This window comes from Melospiza georgiana, chromosome 6 (genome assembly GCF_028018845.1).
Source record: "Melospiza georgiana isolate bMelGeo1 chromosome 6, bMelGeo1.pri, whole genome shotgun sequence".
Taxonomy (NCBI): domain Eukaryota; kingdom Metazoa; phylum Chordata; class Aves; order Passeriformes; family Passerellidae; genus Melospiza; species Melospiza georgiana.
The window spans coordinates 60,650,822-60,678,194 of record NC_080435.1 but is presented as its reverse complement, the minus strand read 5'-3'; positions in this window follow the sequence as shown (position 1 = coordinate 60,678,194).

The window sequence follows — 27,373 nt, the reverse complement described above, 5'->3', positions numbered from 1 at the left end:
GAGCCAGGAATTCCCAATTCCCAATCTCCCATCCATGCCTGCCCTCTGGCACTGGGAGCCATTCCCTGGCTCCTGTCCCTCCATCCCTTGTCCCCAGTCCCTCTCCAGCTCTCCTGGAGCCCTTTTAGGCCTTGCCAGGGGCTCTGAGCTCTCCCTGGAGCCTTCTCCAGGTAAATCCCCCCCAGCTCTCCCAGCCTGGCTCCAGAGCAGAGGAAATCCAGCTCTCAGAGCATCTCTGTGGCTCTCCTGAAGTTGCTCCAGCAGTTCCATGTCCTTCTGACACTGGAGGCCTCAGAGCTGAATGCAGCACTGCAGGTGGGATCTCACCAGAGCAAAACATCCATTTTATTTATTTCAACCTGATAATTTCCAGCCACTGGTGTGATAAGGTGAATAAAGAGATGGTGTGAGGAAAGAGATGCTCCAAAGGATGATGTGTCCCACTCCCCTGCCCGGGGTTGCACAGAAACTCTGTGAGGTGAGGCAGGAGACAAACCCACATCTTCTCTGGGTGATGTCACTGCAAAGCCACCGTGTCCCACACCTGCTCCCCAGCCCTGCCCATGGGTGGCCAAAATTGGGCCAAAACAGGATTTCCAAGGCTATTTTTGGTGCATCCTGATGTAGGCTTGGCTGAGAGGCAAAGAGAAAGGAGAAGGCAGACAGGGAGAGAAAGGAAAATGTAGCCCAGGGATTGCAATTCTCTGGGAATGCTGAGGCCAGGGCTGTCCTGCTCTCCTGCCTCATGGATCCATGCTCTCCTGACCCCAGGAGATGGCATTTCTGGGCACCAGTGTTATTTCAAAGGAAAACAGCTTGCTTGTTTTCCAGCCCAAGCTGGCTCAGCCAAGCTCAGCCCCTCTAACCACAGTCTGGGCATTTATTTTTGTCCTCCAGACTTTCCAAGCCATTTCTTGGGGTTGTTTGTCTGGTTCTTGGTGGGAGTGATGGAACATGATAAAAATAGAGAGGAGTCCCAGACCTGGGTTCTTTCTCCTGAAAAATTCACAGTGAAGTTTAACACAAAGCTCAGGGACCCGGGCAGGGTCTCACTGTCAGAGCAGGACATTTGATGTGTCTTGGAGCATGTAGCCATGATATTTTCTGAAAAATTCTTTCCTTAGGATTTTTTCTCCTGAGAAGCTGAGAGGCCTCAGAAACAAAGTGTTATCAATGATTATCTGCTGCTGTGGAATGCAACAGGTAGATCTTTGATTAGCCCATGTTAGTTGTTTCTAATTAATGGCCAATCACAGTCCAGCTGTCCAGGCTGTCTCGGTCAGTCACAAGCCTTTGTTATTCATTCTTTTTCTATTTTTAGCTAGCCTTCTGATGAAATCCTTTCCTCTATTCTTTTAGTATAGTTTTAATATAATTTAAATAATAAAATAATAAATGAAGCCTTCTGGAACATGGAGTCAGATCCTCGTCTCTTCCCTCATCCTTGGATCCCTGCAAACACCATCACAGGAGCCATCCGTGGGCTCTGGGTGATTGAATGCAGCTCATTAGGGTGGCTTCCAGCCTGCCCCTGGGCCTGCCTTCAAAATGTGGATTTGCTAAAATATTCAAGGAACTGTGTCTCCAGCTTCAGTGAAGGCATCAGGGCTAAAATTGGTTGAAATATAAAGAGTAGAGCCACTGCCATCACCACGCTGACTTCAGAACTTGTGACTTTAATTAAAATATCAACTGTGACTTTAATTAACATATCAGCTGGAGGATGGGCAGCCCTGGGCCCTGTCCCCACAACACCTTTGGTGCTGTCAGTGTTCAGGGAGAGCCGTGGAGCCCAGGTTTTGTTCTGCCTGGAGCCAGGTGTCCGGCACCTGCCGCGTTATCCCATCCCCTGGGAGCACCAGCAGCAGCTGCTCGTGTTATTGTGTCTCTGCTAATTTGGGCATGTGTTGTTGTGCCTTGCCAAGTGCCCTCTGCACGCCACAGGGGGGTCTGTGATGGTTCCTGGAGGAGCTCATCTGTGTCACTGATGGCTTCCCCAGGTATCTTGGTTTGGAAAGCCAGGAGTCTGCTAAGGAAGGCAGGAGCCTCCCCTGAAATGGAGAAATGGAGAATGTGAACCCTCCCCAGCCCTCCAAATGGCTATAAATTTGAAATTAAGGGGCTCTCAGGCAAAAATATGGGAGTAGGAAATAGCAGTTCTTTAATAGGGAAAGGAAAAAATAAAGGATAAAATGAACAATGCAGTACACTAGAACAACACTGACAGAGTCAGAACCCAACCTGACACCCTGTGGGTCATGGTGTTGGTGGCAGTCCCATTGGAATTGTGGCTCAGCCCTCCTGCAGTGTCAGGGGTGGTTCTGCTGGAGCAGGGATCCTGTAGAGAAGGATGGATTCTTCCTCTGAAGATCCAGTGGGAGAAGAGGCAGCTGCTGTTCCTCTGGGGAATCCAGTGGAGAAGCCGTGCTGGTGTTCCAGAATCTCCAGATTATATCCGGGCAGGAATGCTTGGCTCCTCCCTCTGGGCTGAGCATCTCCCAATGGAATGCTGTAGTTCTTATCAGCCATGCAGTGACATTCAATAGCTGTTATCAGCAATGTCCCCTCCCGAGGGAGGAGTGATTGTGGTCACTCAAAGAGAGAGATAAGGCAAACTGCCCACTTGACAAAAGACAACTGCCATACAGATGGTAATGGAAAACAACTTGCCTTGCAACCTGGAACACCAGGAAAGCACCACCAAGGCACAGCTGACCACTGCCCTGCTCCCAGCAGCACCACTGGACACTGTGATAGATGAGTAATGTGATGATTAACTCTCACAATTAATGGACAAATATAATGTATATAGGTCAAGAAAAGTTTTATAGATTTATAGTTATGTTGTGCCCCCTCGCGTGGTTATCAAGGGACAGCTGGGGTTGGGACATCTGGGAGGGCTGGCTTGTCACTATGGTGACATTTCCAATCAGGACTTGAGGAAGAGATCTCCACCACTGGAGAGTGAAGAAGGGGTTGATGGACAGAACTTTGGGAGGGGTTAAAGGGTTAAAAAGGAAAATACCTCCATTGTGGGGGAGCTGACCACATGGTGGGGAAAATCTTTTGCTCCCGGTGCTGTAACCTTTTTTAAATTTTTTTTTTAAATTTTTCTGTTTTTTTTTAAATTTATTCTTTTGTTGTATTTTTGATAAGATTTAATAAACCTCCCTAAACTATGAAAAGTGAGTATCTCTTTCTCACAACACTGATTTAGCTGCTTGCTGCTTTGCTCAGCTGGTCTGGAGCCTGACCATGAGGCGCTTCAAAGATTTAAGTGGTTTTCCTCAACCCTCAGGGGAGGACGGGCAGGATTGAGGACAGCAGTTCAAACATCCCTGGCTCCCTGGGGTTTCCAAATTGATGATGGCTCGGGCTTGGCTCTGTGCCACAGCTGCTTTTCAGCCCTGAGCTGAATTGTCTGTCATCATCTGTCTGTCTGGGCAGGGTGGTTTCTCTGAGGATGGTGGAACCATCACAGGGTGCTGCCAGGTTGGCTGAGCTCATCATGGATGGGAAATCAGGAGCCTGGGATATCCTGACTGTGCAAACAGCAGCAGACTCCTCCTCTCCAGGAATTGCTCCATTTAGGGCAGCGTGGTGCCAACATTCTCCATTTCCACCAGGAGTTACCTGGGTGGGTTTTGAGCATTTCTACTGTTCAGCTACAACCTTGGGTATTTGTGGTGTTTTGCATTAGGAGTGACAACCCGCAGAGCACTGCAGTGCTCACCACCAAACCCTGTCCACTGCAGACACATCCACACATTTTTTGGGCATTGCCAGGGATGATGATTCCATCACTGCCCTGATTAGCCTGTTCCAATGCCAGACAAACATTTCAGGGAAGAAAATTTTTCCTAATATCCAATCTAAATGTCTCCTGGCACAATTTCAGGCATCACTTATTACCTGGGAAAAGAGACCAAGAGACCAACTCTCACCATCTGTAATCTCCCTTCCTCTTTTCAGAGAGTTGTAGAAATAATCTCTGCTCCTCAGTTTTGCTTTCAGAGAAGTATTCTTTACACAGGGAATGATCTCATCCAAACTGGGCACCTCAGTGGTAATGCTGTCAGCAGGGGTGGTGAGCAGGTCAAGCACTGGAATAAGCTGAACATTTCATCTGGAACCATGGGAACCCCTTCAGCACAATGCCTGGAAAAAAATGCACCAGGACACGTAGAGCTACTTAGCCATGGATGTGTGGGGGGAGATTTCACATTTCCCTTCCTGTTTGGCAGGAGGCAGCCAGGATACAACCAGTTGTGCTGCTGGGGAGCTGTGAAAGGAGCTCTTGGGAGGCAGATTTGGGGCAGGTCTTTGGGGTCTGACCTCCCTGGGACCTCGTCATTGCTTCAGGGCTGCTCATAATGCTCCTCTTGTCGTGCAGCTTTTGCACAGCCACAATTCAAACCAGCATTAGCAGGATCTGTTTCCTCCTGGAAGCTGCAGCACAGCCCCTGTGCCATTATTTCCGGATGTCCTTTGAGCAGAAGTGTTCACACCTCTGGATTCAAATCACTGAGTGCCTCTCAGCATTCTCACCACTTATCTAAACAGATCGTATTCAAAGGTTTGTTTTGTGGCCATAAAAATTTGCTGCTGGCATTTAAAAAGAAAGCTCTCTGCTGGATCTTAGCCTAGAAACAAATGTGTTGGATTGGCTTAGGCTGCAAGGAAAGGAACTTTAGGAGTTTATGAGAAATGGGTCTCCAAACTGGAATGCTTTAAGCTGATTTCCCAGACTTACCAGTTCAGACAAAACAAACGCAGCACTTTTCCTGGCAAACATCCCCTGTGGAGCTGGCAAGGCTGTGCAGCACCAGCCCAGGGCCTTCAAGAAGCCTCTGAGGAAGGTGTTTGAGGAACTGATTGAAAACTGAGCTTTGTTCAGCTCTGCAAAATGGGGGACATCAAGCACAAGTGATGACCACCTTGAACCCATGTCATCTGCAGCACCCTGTGTGCAAGGGAACCCTGGATTTTGGTTTAAAACCACTCCCAGAGGCTGGTGAATGGAGCAGAAATATCTTTGCACAGGGACTGAGTGGTCCCAGGGCTGGGGAGGCTGCAGGTTGTCCCAGGCTATGCTGGTCCCATCCTGTCTCCTTGCTGGCCACACAAAATCACCTTGGTGTAGCCTAGAAAGCCCCCAGCCTTTGCACAGTAAAGGGAACTGATGGCAGGAGAGCCTAATTTTGTTAAAATCACAACTCATACCCTTGGTTTATCTTTATTCCTGCCTGCCTTCAGTGCTGTTGTGCAGCCAATCCCCTCTGCCCCAACAACACTGTGATGAGTGTGGGCTAATGAACATCACTGAGTGTGGAGAAATATTCCCCTTCTGCTTATAACTCCCTCAGCCTCTTCATTTTTGGGCTCAGATGTGATTGATGTTTTTCTTAACCTGCAGTTGTGTTGCCATGAAAAGTCAGAGCAGCACTGATTTGCCTGTTTTGTGGTGAGGAAACAAGAAAGGTAAGGAAAAGTCTGCAGAGTGGGTTGTGCACTCTGCAGTGCCTCCAGGATGGGTGGAAGAAGTTCCAGCTGTGGTGAAGTGCTCTCTCTCCTTATCCTGAAGAGGTTCCTTTGGGCTGCAAAAGATGAATTTCTAGTTACAGAGTGGGAACAATGGATCTGGGAGATCTGCACAGTCTCTGGGAAAGCCAAAAGGGTGGAAAACACAGCACGAGGATGAGGAGAGTGAACAAAATGGGGAAAAAAACTCCATAAAAGGTGTTCTTAGGGCAACAGAAGACATTGGTTAAGGGATCTCCTCCCTTTCTTTGATAAAAGCTGGGTGCTTGGCATCTTGGCTGGCAGGATATTGTGAATTCCAGCCTGAATCCCAGGGAATGCTCTTGGTGCAGGTGGGCTGCCCTTAGCCAGGCTGGAGATCAGGTTCTCCACTGGTTTTCCAGTCAGGATCTGGGTGAGACACAAATAAATACTGAACAAACCAAAGGTGCCCTGCTGGGTCAGGGCCCTGCAGCACAACCACAGCTCCCAGTTCTCCTTGCAGATTAATCCCTGCTTGGAAAGACTCTCCTGTTAGCTTGGAAGTTGCAGTAAAGATTCCCAGAGTGTGGCTGGCCTGGGTTCTGCCTGGAGTCAATGGAAAATCCTCTGGACCCCAATGGATGGGGATCAAACCCACACCAATGCTGATGCTCACTCTTTAAATCCCCTTTTATCCCCCTCTCATTCCCAAAGGAGTCAGTGGTGAAGAGTTTGTAGACAGTAACTCTTTATCAGGGGGATCTTAGGCATGTCCCTCTCACCAAGAATGTTTTCCAACAGGGATATTTCTTTCCCACAGGTGAAATTGTTGACCTAAACCCAAGGCCTAGCTTGTCTAAGCATCTCACCTGCAGAAATTATTGTGGTGTTGCTGGTGGCAATCTAAGCTGTTGGCTCCTGTTTGTCCCATTGGCTCTGGAAGCATTCCTGGCTGCTCAGTGATGCCTCAGGTTTTAGATTTTCTACTTTTCACATTCTGTGCTGCTCTAGTGTGTGGGTCTGGGGTCCATATCAGGGGATGGTGAGCTCTGTGCACAGAGCAGGGAGACAAAACAATTCCTGCTCCAGCTGGGCACCAAGGACAAATGATCCAAATCTCAGCCCAGGAGCACAAACACCGTGGGCTGGAGAGAGAAAAACAAGCAGGGTGGGACTGCATGGGCTAAAGCTGGAATGGGACAATGAACTGCAAGGTGCAAATGGAGCAGAACTTATCAAAGTCAGAGACCCCATGACCAGTTCTCCATTTTGTGACCATTTTGGTTCATCTTGGGTGCAGCCCTGGCTGGGCTCTGGTGCTGCCCAAGGTGGATCCATGGAGGCCTCCTAATAAATCACTTCTTTACTCTTTAACTCCATCCAGTCTCTGTTCTAGGTCAGCCTTCTCAAGGCATCATCAGGAAGGATCATTTCTCCCTGACAGCCCAGGAGGGAACAGGAGAGGGGATGGGGCAGAGCCATGGGAAGGGATCTGCCATCTACAACCTGCTTCAGAGCCACAATTTTATTTATTTGCAAGTTTCTGCCCACCCATGTGAGGCTGCCCAGTTTCTGCCTCCGAGACCTGCATGTAAGGATGAGAGGTTTGCTCTTGTCTTGGAGCAACAAATCCAGGGAAAGGGCAGGAGGAGAGAGGAGATGATCTCTGATGTCTCTGCATCCTGCAAAGACAATGATTCACAGCTGCCCTTGTTACCTGGGAATCTGTAAGACATTCAGGTGATTAATTTTAGATTTGCTCACATAAGCCTTTTTTCATCCAGGCTGTGAAAGGCAAAGCAAAGGAGGGAGAGCCCTCTTTGGAGATGCATTAATGATCAGGGATGTATCATTTTGCTTTTACAGCCTGGCTTTTAAACTATGCAATGACAACAGTTCCAGCCTGCTGCTGCACTAAGAAAATCTCTAATAAAAGGCTGTTTTATTTTAAGACAACATCATGAAACTTTTTACCAAACAGTGAGGACTCTGCTATAAAGTGACTGAGGTCACCTTTTGTTTTTCTGGCCCCTCTGGTTTCCCTCTGGGGAATGGAGGTTCCAGTCCTTTCATCCTCCCTGCAGCAAGGTCTTCAGTCCAGGGGCCATTCTTATCCAGCATGGCTGGACACCAATTTGTGAGCCTCTGAATAGTTGTGTGGTGTGAAAACGTGCAAGGAACAGCTCAGATATCTGGTTTAGCACACAGTGCAGATGTTGCAGATGTTGTGATGCAGATGTTTTTGCAATAGATGCTGTGAGGGCTTTGAATTCCATACATTTTCTCTGATTTTGTCAGCTCCACCAGCAGAGATGTGTATGGGAGGGAGGGGATAAAATGGGGTGGACAACCCTGGGGTTCCTGCCTTGAAAATTAGAGTGAGCCAGGCACCAAAGGCCCTAATCCTCAGCAATGCATGAGATGGTTTCTTTTCCAGCCAGCTGGCTGTGAGGACAGTTTGGAGATCACTGTGGGGCTCTCCTTGGCTAAGTCCTTGTCCTTAAATAACTTCTACCCTGGAGCTGAAGGAAATGATGCTTGCTCTTCTCAGGCTTTCACCCGCTGAGCTGTGTCTGTCTGACTCAGTCATATTTCACATCCAGCCCTGAGCAGGTTATTTAAATCCCAGTGGTAAATAAATGGCAGATCAGAAGCACTGTGGTAGGCTGCTTAACCCATGCCCCATTCCCTCCACAACAGTCTTGATTTTTCATCACTGGGTGGGAGAAAAATCCTCTCCTCCTTGGAGAGAAAATCTCCTCCAGGTAGAGCACAGCTGGTGGGTCCCCAGAGCTGGAGGGCAGCAGCTCCATGAGCAGCTCCTGCATCCCTGCAGCCATTCCCTGCTCCATGAGCAGCTCCTGCATCCCTGCAGCCATTCCCTGCTCCAGAGATGTTCCAGGATCAGCTGCTGGTGTCTCCCCACCCATCCTCCCTCTCCCTGCCTGTCCTCACTGCTGTCACTTCCCATTCTGGTGCTGACTCACCTTGTTCCTGCTGAGCTCCTTCGCTTGCCAATGACTCCCTCATTCCATGGGTCATTTCCCATCAGCAGCAGGAACATCTCTGAGCTGGAACATCAACCAGGCTGTCTCAGGCTGCCAGCCTCTGGTGACATCTCCTTCCCAGGAGTCTCAAAGGGCTGGATGTGATTTTCTCCTGCAGCACCTCCAGGAGATTGGCTCGGGGTCAGAGAGAGGCCTGGAGGTGGAATGTTGGGGAAGATGAAACAGGAAAGCCTTATAAATATGATTGCCTGGCAAAAGATTTTGAGAATATAGAAACTATAAGTGCGATTGAAATGAAAGCAAGCTTTGAGATACTTTAGTTACTGAACAACTGGAAAACAATGGCATGGCCAGCTGAAGGTAATCCCCTTTGGATGGAATAACACCCTCTGCTTGCAGACAGGCCCAAGGGTCAGAGCAGACCCTGCCAGCTTGGCAGAAGGGCCCAAAGAGGAGTTTTTAGGGTTTAAAATGTAACACAGTGTGGTAATGTAATGATTCTTACAGGCTGTATGTAAATGCTCTAGGATTTGTATATTGTACTAGATTGGTTAGTGAGAATCAGAATATTCAACACAGAAGAAGATTTATTGTATTGTAACGGGAACCTCGCTCTCTTACACTTTTGCTCTCTTACCCTTTTTATTCTCTTACCTTTTTTACTCCCTTATGCTCTTACTCTTTTACTCTCTCACCCTCTCATCCTCTCTACCCCTCTCTTCTCTGGGGCCTGCTCTGAGCTGTGGCTGGCAGCTCCCAGCAGGGCCCTGCACCCAGGCCCTTTGCAATAAACCCCAAATCCCAGCAGGGCCCTGCTCCCAGGCCCTGTGCAATAAACCCCAAATCCCAGCAGGGTCCTGCACCCAGGCCCTTTGCAATAAACCCCAAATCCCAGCAGAGCCCTGCACCCAGGCCCTGTGCAATAAACCCCAAATCCCAGCAGGGCTCTGCCCCCAGGCCCTTTGCAATAAACCCCAAATCCCAGCAGGGCCCTGCACCCAGGCCCTTTGCAATAAACCCCAAATCCCAGCAGGGCCCTGCCCCCAGGCCCTTTGCAATAAACCCCAAATCCCAGCGGGGTCCTGCACCCAGGCCCTTTGCAATAAACCACAAGTTCCAGCAGGGCCCTGCACCCAGGCCCTTTGCAATAAACCACAAGTTCCACGACCTGGCTGCAGAGATCTCTTGTCTCCGTCCGTCCCGACTGTCCTACCCCCGACACTCCTACAGTGGAAGAGCAGCCAGAGGTCCCCCATTCTGGCTGGAATCACCTCCTGAGGGAGCAAGTCAGGCTCATGATGGGCTCTCTGTCCAGAGGCAAGGTTATTTTCAGAAGGCTGGGTTTTAAAGGGGATTATTCTGAAAAAAATGTATGAAGGCAACCAAAATGAAGCCACACAGAAAGAGCAGAAAGACATTGCAGGGCTGATTTAATGGCTGAATGTTGATGCACAGAGGAAAACTGCCTCCTGATCTGCCCCTGTGCCACTTGTGGAAATGGATCTGTGACTCCTTAATGGGGATCTTTGATGGCAGCAGCAAGATTATAAATGAAATGGAGCAGTGGGCTGGTCTGGCTGCTGAGCACTGCAAACTTTGAGCTCAGATCCTGTGGTAGAAAATTAGGGTTTTGGTTATGTGGGACAACAGCTGTAGCCATTACAGCAGAGGAGACAGACCCATTTCCCAGGAACAAGTGACAGGATGAGAGGAAACAGCCTCAGGTTGCAGCAGGGGAGGTTTAAGTTGGATATTAGGAAAGAATTCTTCACAGAAAGGGTGGGCAGGCATTGGCACAGCACCCAGGGCAGGGGTGGAGTTCCTATCCCTGGAGGGATTTGAAAGATGTGTGGATGTGGCATTTGGGGACATTTGGGTCAGTGGTGGCCTTGGCAGTGCTGTGGTAACAATTGGACCCAATGATCTTAAAGGTCTTTTCCAACCTAAATGATTCTGTGATCATTCCTGGAAGTGAGAGAATGAAGGAATTTTCTCCTGTTCAACTAAAATTTACTTTTTCTAGTGTTCCCCAAAACAGGGGAAAGGGCTGGTGATGCTCAGGAGGGTCCATGGTGCAGGTGCCTCTTCCTGGTCTTTTTTGGGATACTGAGATGAGCCACGAGGTCTTCTCTACCTGGCACACCTTTGATAGCTGATGGATGCTCATCCCCTCCAAGCATCCTCTGGATGTTTCTGAAAGGGCCTGTGAGAGATCTTTGATTCTGAAATGGATACAAAATGTGAAAGGCTGATCAGCCAGCCCTGTCTGCAGCTGCTGGAGGATGTAATTCCAGCCCTATCTGCACTTGATAACATTTAAACATTTCATTTAATCTCGGCAGAGGTGGTCTGAGGTGGACAAAAAGCCCATCCAAGCAAAAAAACTACCGACTCCTCCACTGTCAAAAGGCTGAAACAGATCATTGCCTCTCCTCTGAGGCAAACCCAACCTTCCCAGCCTCACAGAGAGGAGGAGGAGGAGGACGGAGCCCTGTCGGGGGCAGAGCAAATGACAAGCTGGCACATGAATGCTGTTTTGTGGTGGCAAAAAATAGATGGTTCCAGGCAGCAGCTGCCCCCGAGGAGGAGCTCTGAGCTCTGAGCAGGCTGGGGCTGTGCTAATTACAGCCACACACCCCTACCCAGGAGCACTGCAGGAGCAGATGGGGGCTGATTTCCCAAACCTTACAGTGTGGTGCATGGCCAAGCAGAAAAAGCAGGAAAACAGGCAGGAAAAAAGAGAGAAAACAAGACCTCATCACCTCTACAATTCTCTCCGGCCTCTGAAGCTGCTGCATCTCAATGAGCTCCCCACAGCTCATCCCATTTTCTCTATTTAAGGGTTGGGAAGTGATATGTTTATCCAGACACTGGGAGCAAAACATGCTCACTTTATTTTTTTTTCTTTCCCCAGTCTGGGACATCTTATTTTAGGTTAAAGAAAACAGCAAGGAAAGGCAGAGTAAATATAACTCCCCAGCAGACAGCAAAGCCCACTGTGTCTGCAGAACTCGACCCAGTGTTGTCCTGCTGAGGGGAGAAGTCCACAACCACCCATGGCCAGGGAGGGAGAGCTCAAAAGAAGCTTTAACCACAAACAGGTCCCTGGACTGGGGACCAGGAGGTCTGACATTGCTTCTCCAACCCTGGGCAGAGCTCTGGGGTCACTGGGAACCAGCCCAGTTCCCTTCCAGGGTGTTGGCTCCTCACCCTGCTCGTTCCCTACTTGAACCAAAGGCTCTTCTTGACCTGGCACTGTCTCCCTGAATGTTCCTCCACACACCTAAAATGCAAAGAAACCCCAGATCCAGCCATTTCCACCTGCTGGGAAAGCCCCTGCTCAGTTCCACAGGCTGCTCTCAGAGCTGCAGCCACTTGGCATTTGTGGGAAAGTGGAGGAAATCTGTCTGTCTTTCCTTTGCAATAAGGTCACTGCTTTACCCATCTCTAATAAGGCTGGTGGAGAGCCCTGGATGTGGGTGAGGGTGCACAGAGATCCTTTTCCCTGATTGGAATGGGTAACTGAGTAGTGTGATGGTGTTCACAGGGTTCTTGGATTGGGGAAGAGATGAGGATCTGACTCCATGTTTCAGAAAGTTTGATTTATTATTTTATTATATATATTACATTAAAACTATACTAAAAGAATAGAAGAAAAGGTTTCATCAGAAGGTTGGCTAAGAATAGAATAGAAAAGAATGATAACAAAGGTTTGTGGCTTGGGCTCTGTGTCCGAGCCAGCTGACTGTGATTTGCCATTAATTAGAAACAACCACATGAGACCAATCACAGATGCACCTGTTGCATTCCACAGCAGCAGATAATCATTGTTTACATTTTGTTCCTGAGGCCTCTCAGCTTCTCAGGAGGAAAAATCCTAAGGTAAGGATTTTTCATAAGAGTTGTCTGTGACAGAGTAGATATTAGGAATAAATTCTTGGCTGTGATGGCGGTGAGGCCCTGGCACAGGGTGCCCAGAGAAGCTGTGGCTGCCCCTGGATCCCTGGAGGTGTCCAAAGCCAGATTGGATGAGGCTTGGAGCAGCCTGGGATAGTGGAGGGTGTCCTTTGGCAGGGAGAGGGACTGGGTGTGCTTTAATGCCCCTTCCAACCCAAGCCTTTCCATGACTGTGTGATTCTATGGAAGTGAGTGGCAGGATTTGTCCTCTGGCACCAATAATTTAATTTTTGGCACCCAGGATTGCTGTGCAGTGCTCCCAGCACGGCTGGTTTAGGGGAAGAGGTCTGCAAAGCACAGCTGCCCTCTGCCCTCCCTGCTCTGCTCCCTGATGGTCGTGGCTGGGATTCACCTGAGGGCAGCCTTGCTGTGCTTTCCCATATTCACACCTTGTCTAAAGCAATCAACAAGATTTCTGAAGCTCCTCAGGGCTGGATTTCCAAGTGTCTGGTGCTCACTGACATTTCAGGGAAGTCTGTCTCTCAGATAAGCACCTAATAAGGCTCAGAGGGAAGAGGGCAATAACACTCATGGCAATCACTGCTCCTGCTCTCCTCAGTAATTGCCTTCCCCCCCGTTTTGTTTATCCAGCATTGACAAACCAATTGGTTTAAAAATGTCAACAGCAAAGACCAAGGGAGTGCACACTTGTAGGGCTGGGCATGATTTCTCTGTCCATCAGGAGCTGTTCGGCTGGGTCTGACAGTCCAGGGACAACCATGAGTCTCCCCACCCAAAATGTTTTCCTGTCTGGCTCCAGGTCTGGTTCCCAGAGGAGATATTTGGGATGGTGGTGACCAAACACCCAGCACCTCACTGCCCACTGCACCCTGTGCTGGGGCTCTGGGCCTGCCCCTGCACTGTAGGTGGCTATATCCATGAAAACCAGAATGATTTTTTGGTGGCAAAATGCTGCTGGGTGGTGGGAAAAGGGCATGAAATTGGTGTTTCACAGGCAGACCCACCTTTGCCACAATGCCTGCCCCAAAGCCACTGCGACCCCAGTGGGAGAAGAACAGACAGGACCAGTGACAAAGACCTGAGTTATTTCTGAAATATGAGGTTTCAGTGTCCATGAGTTCCCTGCTCCAGCTCCAGGAATCAGCCATGGCTCTCCTCCTGGCTCCTTGGGGGCTTCAGACCTGATGGTTGCACATCTGGGCATGCAGATGTGATCAGATGGTGCCTGTGCCACCCTGGGCCAGGGGAGCAGCACAAAGGGGAGCCTCACACAGAGGTGCCACTGTGAGCTGCCACAGAGTCTTCATTCAGCTGCACAGGGGCTCTCCCAGGATGGCACTTGGGTCCCTGCTGACACCAGGGTGGGTTTGCCTGGTTAAATAAATTATAAGGGAAAAAAAAAAAACCACAACAAACTCCCCATGATTTATCCAGACCCAGGGAACTCGATGCTCTCTGGTTGGGGTCAGAGGAGGAGTGTGGCCACCCAATGCTCAGTGTAACAGCTGATTTGTGCATTTATGGCAGCAATCTCAGAAATGCAGCATCTTGCAAGGGAGCTGCTGGATCTGGGATGAACCATTAGAGAGGAGCTTGCTGAGAGCAGGCAGGAACCCAGCCCAGGGGCCAAAACTCAGCTCTGTGATTCAGGAAATTAAAAAAAAAAAGAGGAACGAGAAGAGGAAAGGCTGCAGTGGGCTCACCACTGAACCACACTCCCAAGTGTCACATGCACAACCTTTCTGAAAACTTCCAGGGATGGTGATTCCACCAGATGCTGAGGTGTGAGTGAGGGAAAGCCCCTTGGGCTCCCCCCACTCTGTGGGAGAGAAGAAAAGACTCCAGAGGTTCCAGATAAGGGTGGACAGCATTCCAGATGTCACCCACCTCCTACAGGACAGCTGCCCTGTGTGAGGTAGAGCAGCTTGGAAGCCGAGGAGCCCCAAGAGACCTTGGCAGTGGCAGATGACATGAATCAAGGTCCCAGCTCGCTGCTGTGAGACCCCAAGGGTGTGTCTGTGGTGGATTGGTCTCCACTGACAATGCTCCTTATCCCTGAATTCCCCAAAATGCTGAATTTGCCTTGTAAAAATGCAAATTATCTCCCAAATGTGTAACTCGAGTTCACTTTTGGGTTCCACCCCCTGGGGCTCTTCATGCCCTGTCCTCTGTCCCCTGCTTTGGCCTGTGATGGGTCCAGTCTCCTTTTCTGGGCACAAAACCCATACAGTTCCACAAAGGGAATGCAATGGAGAAGGCAAAAATAGGGAAAACAACTTTCCCTTTGCTTGTTTATCCCCACTCCCAGCTCCACTTCCAGAAGTTTTCCTAGGCTTGCATGAGTCTCTGAAGCTTTTTGACCTCCTTTTTACTACTTCTGTGGCAGCTTATACTTTATTCTCTGCCTTCAGAGCTCATCATAGCTGTGCAGGGGATGTTTTTATAGCAGCAATTTCTTCTCAGGAAGCAGAGAGCTGCTGCCTGACCGTAGCAGACACAGAAAATGTTTACAAACACGTGGAAAAGAGACAATTTCAAGCCACAAGTTCAACCCAAGTGTGAGGAAGTGAGGTTTTCATGAAGGAACCGTTGTGCAATTGAAAGTCCCCGATGTAAACAAGAGCACTCAGGAAAGGCTACAAAACCCCAGACACGGTGATTGAAGCCTTTGAATGATCCATCAAAGCCTGAGAGATAAAAATGTTCTTTCAGGCTCAAAACTGCGGGAGCTGGGAAAGGCTGCACAGCAGAGAAAGTTGGCCATGAGGGGCTTGAGGAGCTCAGTGAGTGGGGAAGGAAGGCAGGGAAATGTGGAGGCTGAGGGGTGTAGGGGGATACAGTATGAAGGTGGTTTAGAATGTAATCTTATCCCCCAAAGAGCTGCAGCTGAACCAATTACTAAAGATTAGGAGCAGGACTGATCTTAACAGGCCACACCTGTAGCCAATAAGAACAGTAGTATAAAAGAGTGGGTTGGTGGGATCTGGAGTCAGATGGCTGCTGCAGGGACCAAGAACAGTCAGTGCTTAGAGGAGCTGTCTGTGAGAAACATCAAGGAGGTATGAAGCTCTGGTGGTATGGAGTCCTTGCACTATAATGATAATAGAACTCTTGATATATAAGATGACAAATGGTGACCCCGATGTGATTTGGGAGAAAGAGGATTTAAATGCTAAACTATATTGCCCTGTGGATTTGGGATGACCGGTGGATTTGGGACTAAACTATATAACCCTGTGGATTTGGGGAAACAGGATTTGACTATATAACCCTGTGGAGGGAGGAGTCAGATGGTTACTGCAAGGACCAGGAACAGTCAGTGCTTAGAGGAGCTGCCTGTGAGAAACATCAAGGAGGTATGAAGCTCTGGTGGTATGGAGTCCTTGTACTATAATGATAATAGAACTCTTGATATATTAGACACCAGGGTGGGGACAGCGATACTGCCGCTTTCCCTGAGCATAATTAACATCAAGAACATGTGGGTCAAAGCCTGGTGGTATGCAGGGAAATCAGCTGCTGTGTCGACAGGTGGGAGTTAGCTGTTTGAGGATGGAGAATGAGCTGGAAAGCTTCCAGGCTTGTTTGGGCATCCCAGTCTTGTCCCACTCCTATTTTTATTTTTATTTTATTTATTATTATATATAATTTTAATACATTTTATGTACTATTATTTATTATTATATTAATATTTATTATTATTTTAAAAATTTATTTGTCCACCAAAGAGCCAACAACCGGTGTGTCTCCTTCTGCTCCCAGGAACTTTGAGGTCAAGGAAGATTTGTTTCTCTTAGAGTCACTAAACATGACCCATGGCATGACTCTCAGTAAGCATTAATGCCTGCAGCGAGCACAAATTGGGTTGCAGAGTTTAAGGTGTCCAACACCCCAAGGGTTTGGGGTGGGCTCTGGGAGATGCTCCTCAGTTCTTGGTTTGCTCCCAGGAGTACTGGTCCCAGACAGAGAATCATCAAGGTTGGGAAGGACCTCCAAGATCATTGAGTCCAACCTTGCTTGTGTGGAAGAACCTTTGGGAAAAGGAAGAATTTGAACTGGCTTCTCCAGGTAAAAGGTCCAATGCAAACCCGTGGTATCACCAATTCCTGTGGTGGTTTTTCACCTCTCAGTTCTGCTGTACAATGATAATTTAATTCCTGTGGTGTCCTAAGGGCAATGGAAAGCACTGTCAGCCCTGTGGAGAAATTGATAAACAAGATTGTTAGGTTATGTTTGAGCCCATTTAGGAGTCTTTCTGCCCCACTAGAGATCTCTCTGACTGGAGGTTCAAGGGTGAAAAAAAACCATGGAAGTTTTCCCTGGATTTCCACCATCTCAGCTTCACAGAGGAGTCCACTTAAATTCACCCTCTCTTACTCCCTTGTCTGATGGCTTGGGCCCTATTGAGGCAGGAAGGGACCATGATTAGTGCTCCAAGCTGCTGCTGTGATGTGAACACCCAGAACTGATGGTGACAGCAGCAATAAACCCAGCATCAGCCACAGGACAGCTCCTGGGGTTCCTGGGAAGGCAGCAGATGGCTGGAGGAGATGGGAATATCCAAATGCTGTCCTGGGAGGGCCTCCTTTGGAAAGCACCTTTCCCACCCTGCTTCCCAGCTGATGAGCACAGGAAGATTGAACAAAATTAACTCATTAAGGCTGGCAGTGTCCTGGGGGGTGTAAAACCAACAGGGGCACAATTTCATTTCCATTCCACTGCTGTTTTCTCTGAGCACTGCAGGTGATAGGGGTGTTTGGGGGCAGTTGTGTCACCTCCTCCATGGTTTCCCCCTCAGCCAGGCAGTTTGTCTGTCTGCCGTGGGAGTTTTCTGGTTTTCTGTTGCGTGGCTGCAGCTCCCTGTGCAGGGGAGATCAAACATCCACTGGCTGGCGACTCATTAGCTCTCCTCCGTGGGCATTAGTGGTTAACAGCATCATTAGTTTCAGTGGTAAAAGGAGGTTTTGCAGACCCCAGGAGAGTGAGGCTGTTAATCTCCTGGCATTTCACACAACATCAAAATGTAGCTAGATCTGCCTAAGAAAAAACGGCAGAAACACGGTTTGCTGTTAAGGAACTTACAATTAAAACACTGACCTGAAGTGGCTTTGTTTTGTTTGTGAGTTATGCTAAAGAACAGTGATTTCAATGTTGTGAAATGCCTTGGAATGTCAGGGAGCAGGCAGCAAAATTTCCAACAGGATGATCCTGGGGTTCCTTCAGACTTGTGAATATCTGCAATATCGTCTGTCCAGGCTCAGCCCTGAGTCATCTCCCTGCTGTGGGACAGAGGCAGAGTTTATAATGAGGATAAAGAGGCAGCTTTTGTTTGCTGAGGAAGCTTTGACCATTTTCTGTGCCTTGGGTCTCAAGGGCTGCAGCAGGAGCAGGCAGAGGAACACCTGAAGTCCGTGCCCACATCATTGGAAGCTTTCCATACACTGTCTGGCATTTTACTGTGACCCAGAGCCCTTCTGGTGCTGCTCAGCAGCTGAGGCCTAGAATCAGATGAATACTCCAAGGAAAGTGTTGTTTTTTTTACTGGTGGAGCTGCAGACTTTTCCAGATTCATGAAGTGTTGGTAACCTCGCAAGGAACACGGCCTGCCTCGCTTTTCCAGACTGCAGGAGGTCACACACAGTTCAGACAAGCTTTGGGGAAACAGCTGAACTTCAGGATGTTTGTATGAATCCAACCCCTGACCTTCCCAGCCTCACATTTTACTGATCCACAAGTACAGATGGAATATTTACATGGACATCTGTGTGTGTGTGTGTGCTGTGGAAAGACACCCAAATAGTTACAGAAAATGAACTTTCAGGGCTGTGCACACATTGCTGTTGTGTCCCAACACTTGGCAGAAGGAGGAGAAGCACCTGGGATCTGGATGATGCCTCAGGAACACATCCATCCCTGAACAAAGTGGGATTTGTTACTGGTAGGACTCGAATACCTCAACCCCTCTGAGGAAATGGTCTTTACACCCCATTTGTCAGCTCGTGTCTGAGCACCCCTGTGAACACCAGAGCAATTTAGGCACTGTGTGGAACACTGTGCACAATATTCCTGAAAGCACATGGAAGACAGGCTCGTTGTTGGAGGAGGAAGGTGGATTTTATTGCTGCAGCAGTGAGCGGTGGATGCAAGCACCAGAGTGCAAAGGTGGCCTCGTGATTCAGCTTGGGCTCCAAGAGGTGCTTCTGGATTTTGAGAGGTTCTCCTCTGGCCCTTTTCCTTCTCTTCTGAGGGCTGGACTCCCTCACAAACAGAAAGCCGAATCACAAGTGGTTTAAATGTTACCCACTGCATACCATGTTGCTTTATATATAAACCCCAAAGATCGATGGATCAGGGAAAGGGAGATAAAATGGAGTGAGGTTTGCATTTCTGCAGGGTCCTTGCAGGGCACAGAGGGATGCTCAGCAACAGGCAGCACCCATGCTGGGGACCACCTGTGACAGTGTTCACAGGGATCTTAGGATGAGGGAAGAGATGAGGATCTGACTCCATGTTTCAGAAGGCTGATTTATTATTTTATAATATATATCACATTAAATGTGTACTAAAATAATAGAAGAAAGGATTTCATCAGAAGGCTGGCTAAGAATAGAATAGGAAGGAATGATAACAAAGGTTTGTGGTTGGGCTCTCTGTCCGAGCCAGCTGTGATTGGCCATTAATTACAAACATCCAACATGGGCCAATCAAAGATTTACTTGTTGCATTCCACAGCAGCAGACAATCAATGCTTACATTTTGTTCTTGAGGCTTCTCAGGAGGAAAAATCTTGAGGAAAGGATTTTCCATAAAAGATGTCTGCGACAACCATCCCCTCTGGCAGCATCCCCTGCCCAGCCTGGCACGCTGCTGCCCTGTGGATTTTGGGATCCTTGGCCACCAGCACTCAGCTCTGCAGGAAAACTGTGCTGCATCTGGCCCTGCAATCTGATTGCTGAGCTTGGTGAAGCGTCACCAAATGTGCTCTTCCACCCCAGAAAGGGGATATAGAGACCAGAGGAAGAGAGGTGCTTCAATATGGGAAACCACAGCAATTTCTGACGGGCCCCTTTTCCTGCTTTTCCACTGCAAAGCAGAGTGTGGAGAGGGGAGCAGCAGCATTTCCTGACAAGTCTCTTCTGGTAGCTATAGAAACTTAGAGCACAGGCACAGTAACAAAAATACACCTCTTTGCTGGAGCTTCCTTCCTCTGTGGGTCGTGACTTTTCCCTGACACAGCTGCCCCAACCCTGCTGGGCCCCAGGGAGCCTCAGCCCAGAGGCTGAAATGTTGTTTATTTAATTTTTTTTATTTCCAGCAGGAATTGAGCAGTGTCATTTGATTGCCTGGAAATGGAGAGATGCAGAGGCAAAGCAGGGAATATCAGAGACCACCAGGGATTAACTCAGGGCAGAAATCCTAAACATTGTGTTTGTGGCAGCAACAACGTCAGTGTGAGAGGGAATAAATCCCTTGGAGAGTGGGACAGATTGGAGCAGAGAGGCTGTGGGGAGGGCAGGGATGCCAGGAGCAGCTTGTTGGCAGAGCCCTGGTGGCTCCCTCCTGCCTGCAGGTCTGCCAGCCTGGGCTCTGGCTGGGAGCCCTCTGGCTCTGTGCCATTCCATGGGCATCCAAATGGGCATCCACATGGCTTTGGTGCCCAGCACGAGGCCTGGGGACCTGCTGGGACAGGGAGAGGTTCCCTCCACCACACCTGATGGACTGAGACATCCCCTGAGGTGATTAGCAAGGACACAGGTGGAAGGGAAGGTTTGTGTTGGTTTTGTTTTTTGTTTTTCTTTTTTTTTTGGTCTGTTCTCTGGCTTTTCAGGAAATGTCTGCCCATGGATTGTGGCAGAACCTCCCGAGACATCGACCCCAACACACATTTCCATGCTCAGATGTGTTCTACAGCTCAGCACCCCACAGATTTTATCCCAGATTAGGGGCAGGGAGACATCTGAGAAGTGCCAAGTGAACAACAGATTGTGTTGCTTGATTTTTCTGCCCCCCTAACAAATGGGAAAAAAAATAAGCAAAACACACTAGATATGAGATTTATGAGCCAGTAGCTTACTCTGCTTTTGGTGTTGGCTTCTGCCCTGTGCCAAGCCATGGTGGCTGTGACTGCTCCATTTTCTCTATTTTTCTCTATTTTCTCCCCTTGAATATTGTTCAGGGGGAATAATTTGCTTAAAATTATTTGGTTAAAATTATTTAACCTGCAGCTTGCAGCTCTTTGGGGTTTTTAGTTGCTCGGCAGGCAGAAGAAAACTGGATTTATTTTATTTTTTGTGTGTTTTTTGAGGGAATAACAGGTGGCTTTCCCATTAGCAGGGGATGCTTGGGTGGGCTCCAGAGCAGAGCCTGCAGCACATTCCTGCACAGTGCCATGGCAGGGGGCTGCAGTGGGGATCACCAGGCTCCTCCCTGTGCCAAATTCTGCTTTTGGGGGGTGATAAAACCCCCACCTCACCCCCATCCATCTGGATAAACCCTGCCCTTCTCCCAGCCCTTCAGGATGTGTGGAATCTCCTCAGCCCCATAAGGGATGCTCAGTGTGAGAGGGTGAGGGTGAGACCCTGAGCTTGGTGCTGTCAGCAGAGGGGGATGCAGGCACCCCAGAAAAGTGAAATTATGGGGTAGGGAGAGAGGGGAACCCTTTGGGGAGATTCAGGTGTGTCCCATGAGGTGACAACATCCCCTCCCTGTGTATGGACAGCATCTCCTGCAAGGCTGCTCCTCCAAACCCAGGCTGTTTTCTCTGCTGCCTGTGGTGTCTGTTCCCATGCACTGCTCTGCTGCTGCCAGGAAGTTTTTCCCAATAATTTTCCTAATGGATGCCTTTCTTTGCTTCAGATAAAGCCAATTTCCTCCTCTGGTAGCCACGGCGGATGCAGAGAACAATGGGTACCATGTCTGGGACAGGGACTCTTGTCCCACTTCCTTAGGATGCCCAGACCTCCACTGGGAATGAAAAAAATTCAGAGAACCCACCCAAGGGGAAAAAAAAACCCAAAAAAGCACTACTGCAAAAAAATGGTTTGGGAAAAGCTTGGCAAAAAATGGTGGGAAGCAAAAATGTAAAGAAAAATGTTTGTGGCTGCTCCAGGACAGGTCCAGTGAAACACACACAGGTGCAACTTTTGAAAAATTACTAGAAATCAAAGAATCTCATCACTGTGAGCTTCAGGAGTTAGGAAGCAGCCAAGGGTGACCAGCATGACAGAGGAAAATCGTGCCCAGGCTTTGTGTGCTGTGTTGCATTGCTGCAAAGGGAAGGTGCTGCCTGGGAAACCTCAGCCCAGGAGCCAGAGACCCACTTTGGGGAGCCAACCAGTGCTGTGAAGCTGCTTATTGTGAAACAGGCAGCTGAATGTATCCAATTATCACCCTGTCTCTGGGTAAAGCAGACAAAACCTGAGCTTGTTTTCTCTCTCTCTCTCTCTTTTTTTTTTTTTTAAATAGCAGATGGTGAAAAAGTCTGCAGCCCCCAATTCTTTAATCCCTCCTGCGTTGGCTGTTGTTTCCAGACCATGTCAGGTTGCTCTTTCCTGGGCCAGCTCCAGCTCATCTGTATTATCCCTAAGCCTTGTGGAGCGCTGCCATGTGCCCAGGGAGGGCTGTGTCACCTCTGTCACCTCCCATGGGTGCACCCAAAGGTGGCCCTTGGTGCCCTTTCCCTCCTGAGCATCATCCCAAGGGCCCACCACAACCTCCTCAGCTGTTTTTATGGTGTTTTAGACCTATCCAAATGCAATTCCCCAGCCTAGATCTGGGTGTTATTTATTCATCCAAAACACAGCCCCTTTACCTCTTTGCTCTTACTGAATTTTGTCTAGCTCACTCAAAATAAATGGCATGAGTTTGTTGTTTCTAATTATCTGTCTTCTAAAAAGCTGGCACTCCTCACAGCCCAGGGTTACCCACACACTTTCTAACATGCTCCTGAGTCTATCATTGAGTTGCTAAAGTGAATTTTGAATTTTTGGGGACTAGGTGCCCCTTGCAGCCTGGCAAGGAATGCATGATAACAGCTTGAGGGGTGCAGGTTTCCTCCCCTCTGTTGTGCCCTCCTTTATAACCTCACCTGGATCAGGTTTCCTTTGTTTGTTTGCAGAGTTGTCAACCAAGAAGGTGCCAAGAGCTTCCCCTGAGTGAGGCTCTGTCACAGCTACAGCTTCCCTGTATCTTCCTCTTCCTCCATCCTCCCTTCCCTGTATCCTCCTCTTCCTCCATCCTCCCAGCCAGTTTTCCAAGAGCAGGAAGGATCGATGGGAAGTTGCTCTGGCAATTTCTCTTCCCTTGCTTTCCCTCTGATAAAATATTTCTGAATTCCGTAACAATTTTCACCCCTCGCTTTCCAGCTGTGAGATCCAGGCCATGGTCAGGATGCCCTGTGCCCTCCCTGGACACTCCACCTCATTTCTGCCCTGTCCTGTCATTGCTGACCCCAAACTGGTGACTCAGTTTGGCACATCTGATCACCAGTTCTGTGGTGGGTGAGGGTGGCTGGCACAAGAGCTGCCTGCTCCCAGTGCTAGCTGCTCCAAAACCCATGGATATGTCCATTCTCCAGGTAGAGCACTCCTGGGATATTGGGGAGCCATTCCCTGTTCCTTGAGGCTCTTGCAGAGCCTTTCAATGCGATGCCAGAGGTTAATTGTGTTTAGGTATTTGGTGCTTGGCAACATTTAGGAAGGACAGAGAAAACATAAGGGACTGGCGTATGTTCCCAAATGCTCCATAATGATGTCAGCTGAGGAAGATTTCCATAGGAGCTGGAGCATATGGCAAGCTTTAGCACTGCAATCATCTGCCAGGACATGTGCTGTCACCTAATTACACACCCACATTTGTCTCCTCTGCTTTACATTTTGCCTGATTCCCTGCAGAGGCATCAGCCATGGGATTTTCAGGCAGAGCACTGGGGCTGCTCCATCAGAGCAGTGGGACATTCCAGGCAAGGACAGCAGTGTCCCTGTGGGCATCTCCTGGGCTCTGTCTCTGATGTCTGAGAGCTGGCTGAGGAGCTAATGCACCTCTTAGCTCCCATGTGGCTAAAATCCAGCTGGACAGACTCCTGTGGAGATAAAATGCAGGGGATAAGAGCAATGAGAGCAAAGATGTCTGTTTAAGACATCAGCAGGTCCAAGGTGACACTCTGTTCCACATCATTCCTACATGCTCGTCCAACTTGTTCTTAAAGATTTCCAGTGACGTGGACGCCTGTGCTTCCCCAGCTAATCTATACCCCTGCTTAATTAACCTTGTAATCACAAAGATTTCCTTAAGCCTCCCTCCAATGTGCTGCACTTTAATTCACCCCTGTTTGTCCTGCCTGTGCAGAACTGTCTCTGAAGGACCTCTGAGGACTGGTGGAAGCACTTCCTTCTGTCTTTTTCCCCCCATTTCCTTCAGACTTCAGGTTTTCCAACCTCTGATCACCTTTGTCTCACCCCTTCAGGCTCTGATCAGTTTGTTTGCACCCTTCTGTCCTGGAATTTAGAATACACACTAAGATGTGTGAATTCTGTTTCCATCTGTCAGAGCTGGGGCAGTTATCTCTGCTCATTGGGCAGTTTTTTCTTTATCTCTCCCACAGCCAATCCTCCCTGCAGGAGATCTCTGCTGTCCGTGGCCACTGAGTGTCCCTGCAGGGCTGATCCAATCCCAGCATCCCATGGGGAGATGCTCCGCCCAGGGGAGGAGCCAAGCATTCCTGCCTGGATCCAATCTGAGGGTTGGGACACCAGGACAGCCTTTCCACTGCATTGCCAGAGGGAGCCCAGGCCCATCTGCAGCAGCCCTGGAGCTGCAGAGGAAAACTCCCCCCTTGTGCAGGATCCCTGCTGCAGCAGAGCCACAGCTGGCACTGCAGGAGGGCTGAGCCCCCATGGCATGGGGCTGGGACACCTCCCTGACACACAGGGGGCAGGGCATGGTCTGGCTCTGGCACTGTTGTTTTGTGTTACTGCACGATTTATTTTATTTTTTTTTTCCTAATAAAGAACTGTTATTCCTGCTCCCATATCTTTACCCGAGAGCCCCTTAATTTCAAAATTACAACAATTCAGAGGGAGGGGGTCTACATTTTCCATTTCAGGGGAGTCTCCTGCTTTCCTTAGCACACACCTGGCTTTTCAAACCAAGGCACCTTCTCCTGTGGTTGCTTTCCAGCCGTGAGCCTTGCCAAAGGAAGACCTTGTATACCTTAAATCCAACAACTGTCTCAACTCACCTCTTTTTAAAATGGCTTTTTGAGGAAAGAAAGTATCAGTGGCTCTCATGGGCCTGTCACAGCAGTGAAGAGGGGGATGGACATGGTGATGGAGAAGATGAGGATCTGCTCATCATGGTGGGATTTCACAGAATCCAGAATGGAATCCCAGAGTGGTTTGGGTTGGAAGGAGCCCTAATGCCCATCCAGTCCAACCCCCTGACATGGGCAGGGACAATTTCCACTATCCCAGGTTGATCCAAGTCCTGTCCAAACTGGCCTGGAGCACTGCCAGGGATGGGGTACCCACAGATTCTCCATGCCAGGACCTCCCCACCCTCACAGGGAAGAATTTCTTCCCAATATCCACCAAACCCCACCCTCTTTCTTCATTTCTGACTGTCTCCAACCATGGCCTTCTAGTATGAAAAACACCATTTCCAAAGTGGAAAAAAAAATTTTAAAAATCTCTAATGATCCAAATGTTTTGCACTTGGAGTTTGATTTCAATGATATTTTCAGGGCAGCTTTGTTTTTAGTGTGTCTCATTTGGAAAGGACGAGAACATTCTGTGCTGATGAAATTGTTCAGCTTAATTGCATGCTAAAAGCATGTTGATGTTTATGTTGTGTGAGTATTAATTTTAATCCCCAATATTAATCAGCAGCAATGTAAACAATGTATCAAGTATTATCTTTTGCCAGGTTGTATTTGTATATAATTTAATATTTACAACAGGTGTTTAATATTTTATATTATGTGATAATGTTTCTCTGTTATTGCTCATCAGGGACATGAAAAGAAATGAAGGCTCTAAATGTCAGTCAGGGAGTTTGGATTAAACATCTGGAGCATTATTTTCTTAGGGGAAGGGCAGTGAAGCACTTGGGCAGATTTTTGGGGATGAGGAGAACTTGCTGTGACTTCAGTTGTCACACCAGTTGGTTGTCCCCATCTGATCATCACCCCAAAACCCTTTTAGCCCCATTTTCCCAGTGGGGAAAGGAAACTCTAGAAGTGTCAGCTTGTGGGGTGGACTTATCATAAAATAGCTCTGAAAACTCATAGATTTTATTGTCCTGATGGAACTATTTCCTTATTTTGCAGGAAACAAAGAAGATTAAAGGCAAGATCTGGACTGGCCAAATTTTGCTTTGATTGGGACGTTGGGGTCCTTGAAGTAGCTTATAAATGAACTGCTCAGAAAATCATGGTCCAGTTTCTCCTGCTGACAGAGTCTGATAAAATTTAGCCATCACACCTCATCAGGAGTGAAGATCACAAATCCAAATTGCCTCCAGATCAAGGCTGAAAACATCTGCATAAGAAATCATTTTTTACCTGTAAAACTGGTATTTATCCCTCTGGTCTGCTCAGGCACAGTGTGGGAACCATGGTCATTTTCACCCCAAATTTGAAAGGCAGAAAGAGCTGCTGTGATCCAAAATACAAAATAACCTGTCTCTATAGATTTAGTGGAGATTCTACTCTTCAAGACATGGCTCTTGATTCCCAGTAAGAGCAATCTACATTATTTTCTTCCAAAATTATTTTGAGATTTCATGGAAAGACTTATGTAAGAGCTAAACAGCATTTTCATTTTTCATGCATGAACCACTTGGACATTTTTTGACTTTTAAACTAGAAAGAGGTTTTATATTATTATTATTTTCCAGGAAACCATTTGGTTAAATTATATTTTAATAGTGTTTCAACAGACTCTAGTACAGGAAATAAAGTAGTCACAAGTTATGCACCTAAGCACTGATTTGCATTATATTTCCCCACAAAAAAAATTATATATTCATTGTTGCTATGAAACCAGAAGTTTTGCTTAGATCAGATCATTTTGTTCTCATGTCATGGATAGAGGGGCTGAATGAACAATGTACTGCTAATGGTGTTCATGTTAAATCTCCTTAAGGGAACCTTTCACCTCCCACACTTCCCAAACAAATAAAGTCTTTAAAAAAGGTTTTGGGTAAGTTCAGTGCTCCTGAAAGTTCCTCCTGGGAGAGGCAGTGAGAGGAGTGCTGGGGCTGTGTGTTGCTGTGGAAATCTGAGTTTTGCAATGATTTATGTCTGGGTTAAGTTGAGGTGTGGTTTTTGCTGATGCATCAGTTCCCTCCTTCAATAGAGGGGGGTCCCTTGAGAATCCTCCTGCTCCTGTTGGGAGCCCCGAGTGGCACCAGGATGTTGATGATGAAATAATGGCAATGAGAATATCATTTTTGATTAAACAGCTTTTTCCAATTGCCTTTTGGAAGAAAACTGTGGTTAGAAAAGATTCACTCAATTCTTGGAGTTGGGTCTTTAAGGGAAAAAAATAAAAGGTGAAATTCTGGGATAAAACTTCATTTGGGTGATGATGTGTCAGTCCTTGGGCAAGGCAAGCAGGTTCTCTTCTTCTTTTGGCTGCTTGTGTGTATGTACAATGTGCAGATATCTATATACTCTATATATCAATATCTATATCTAAAAAAAAAGATTTATGCATGCTATGTGTGTAAACATATATGTATAGTGTATGGCTTAAATTTAACAAAAATTATTGAATATATTAATATAGATGTGTGTATATATATGTATGCCTGTGTCTATATATATATGTATAATAGCACATAAAACCTTATATATTTATATATACATATAATAGCATACATATTTATATATGTATATACACACAGAGACATATATAGATAAAAATATATATTTTATATGTATATAT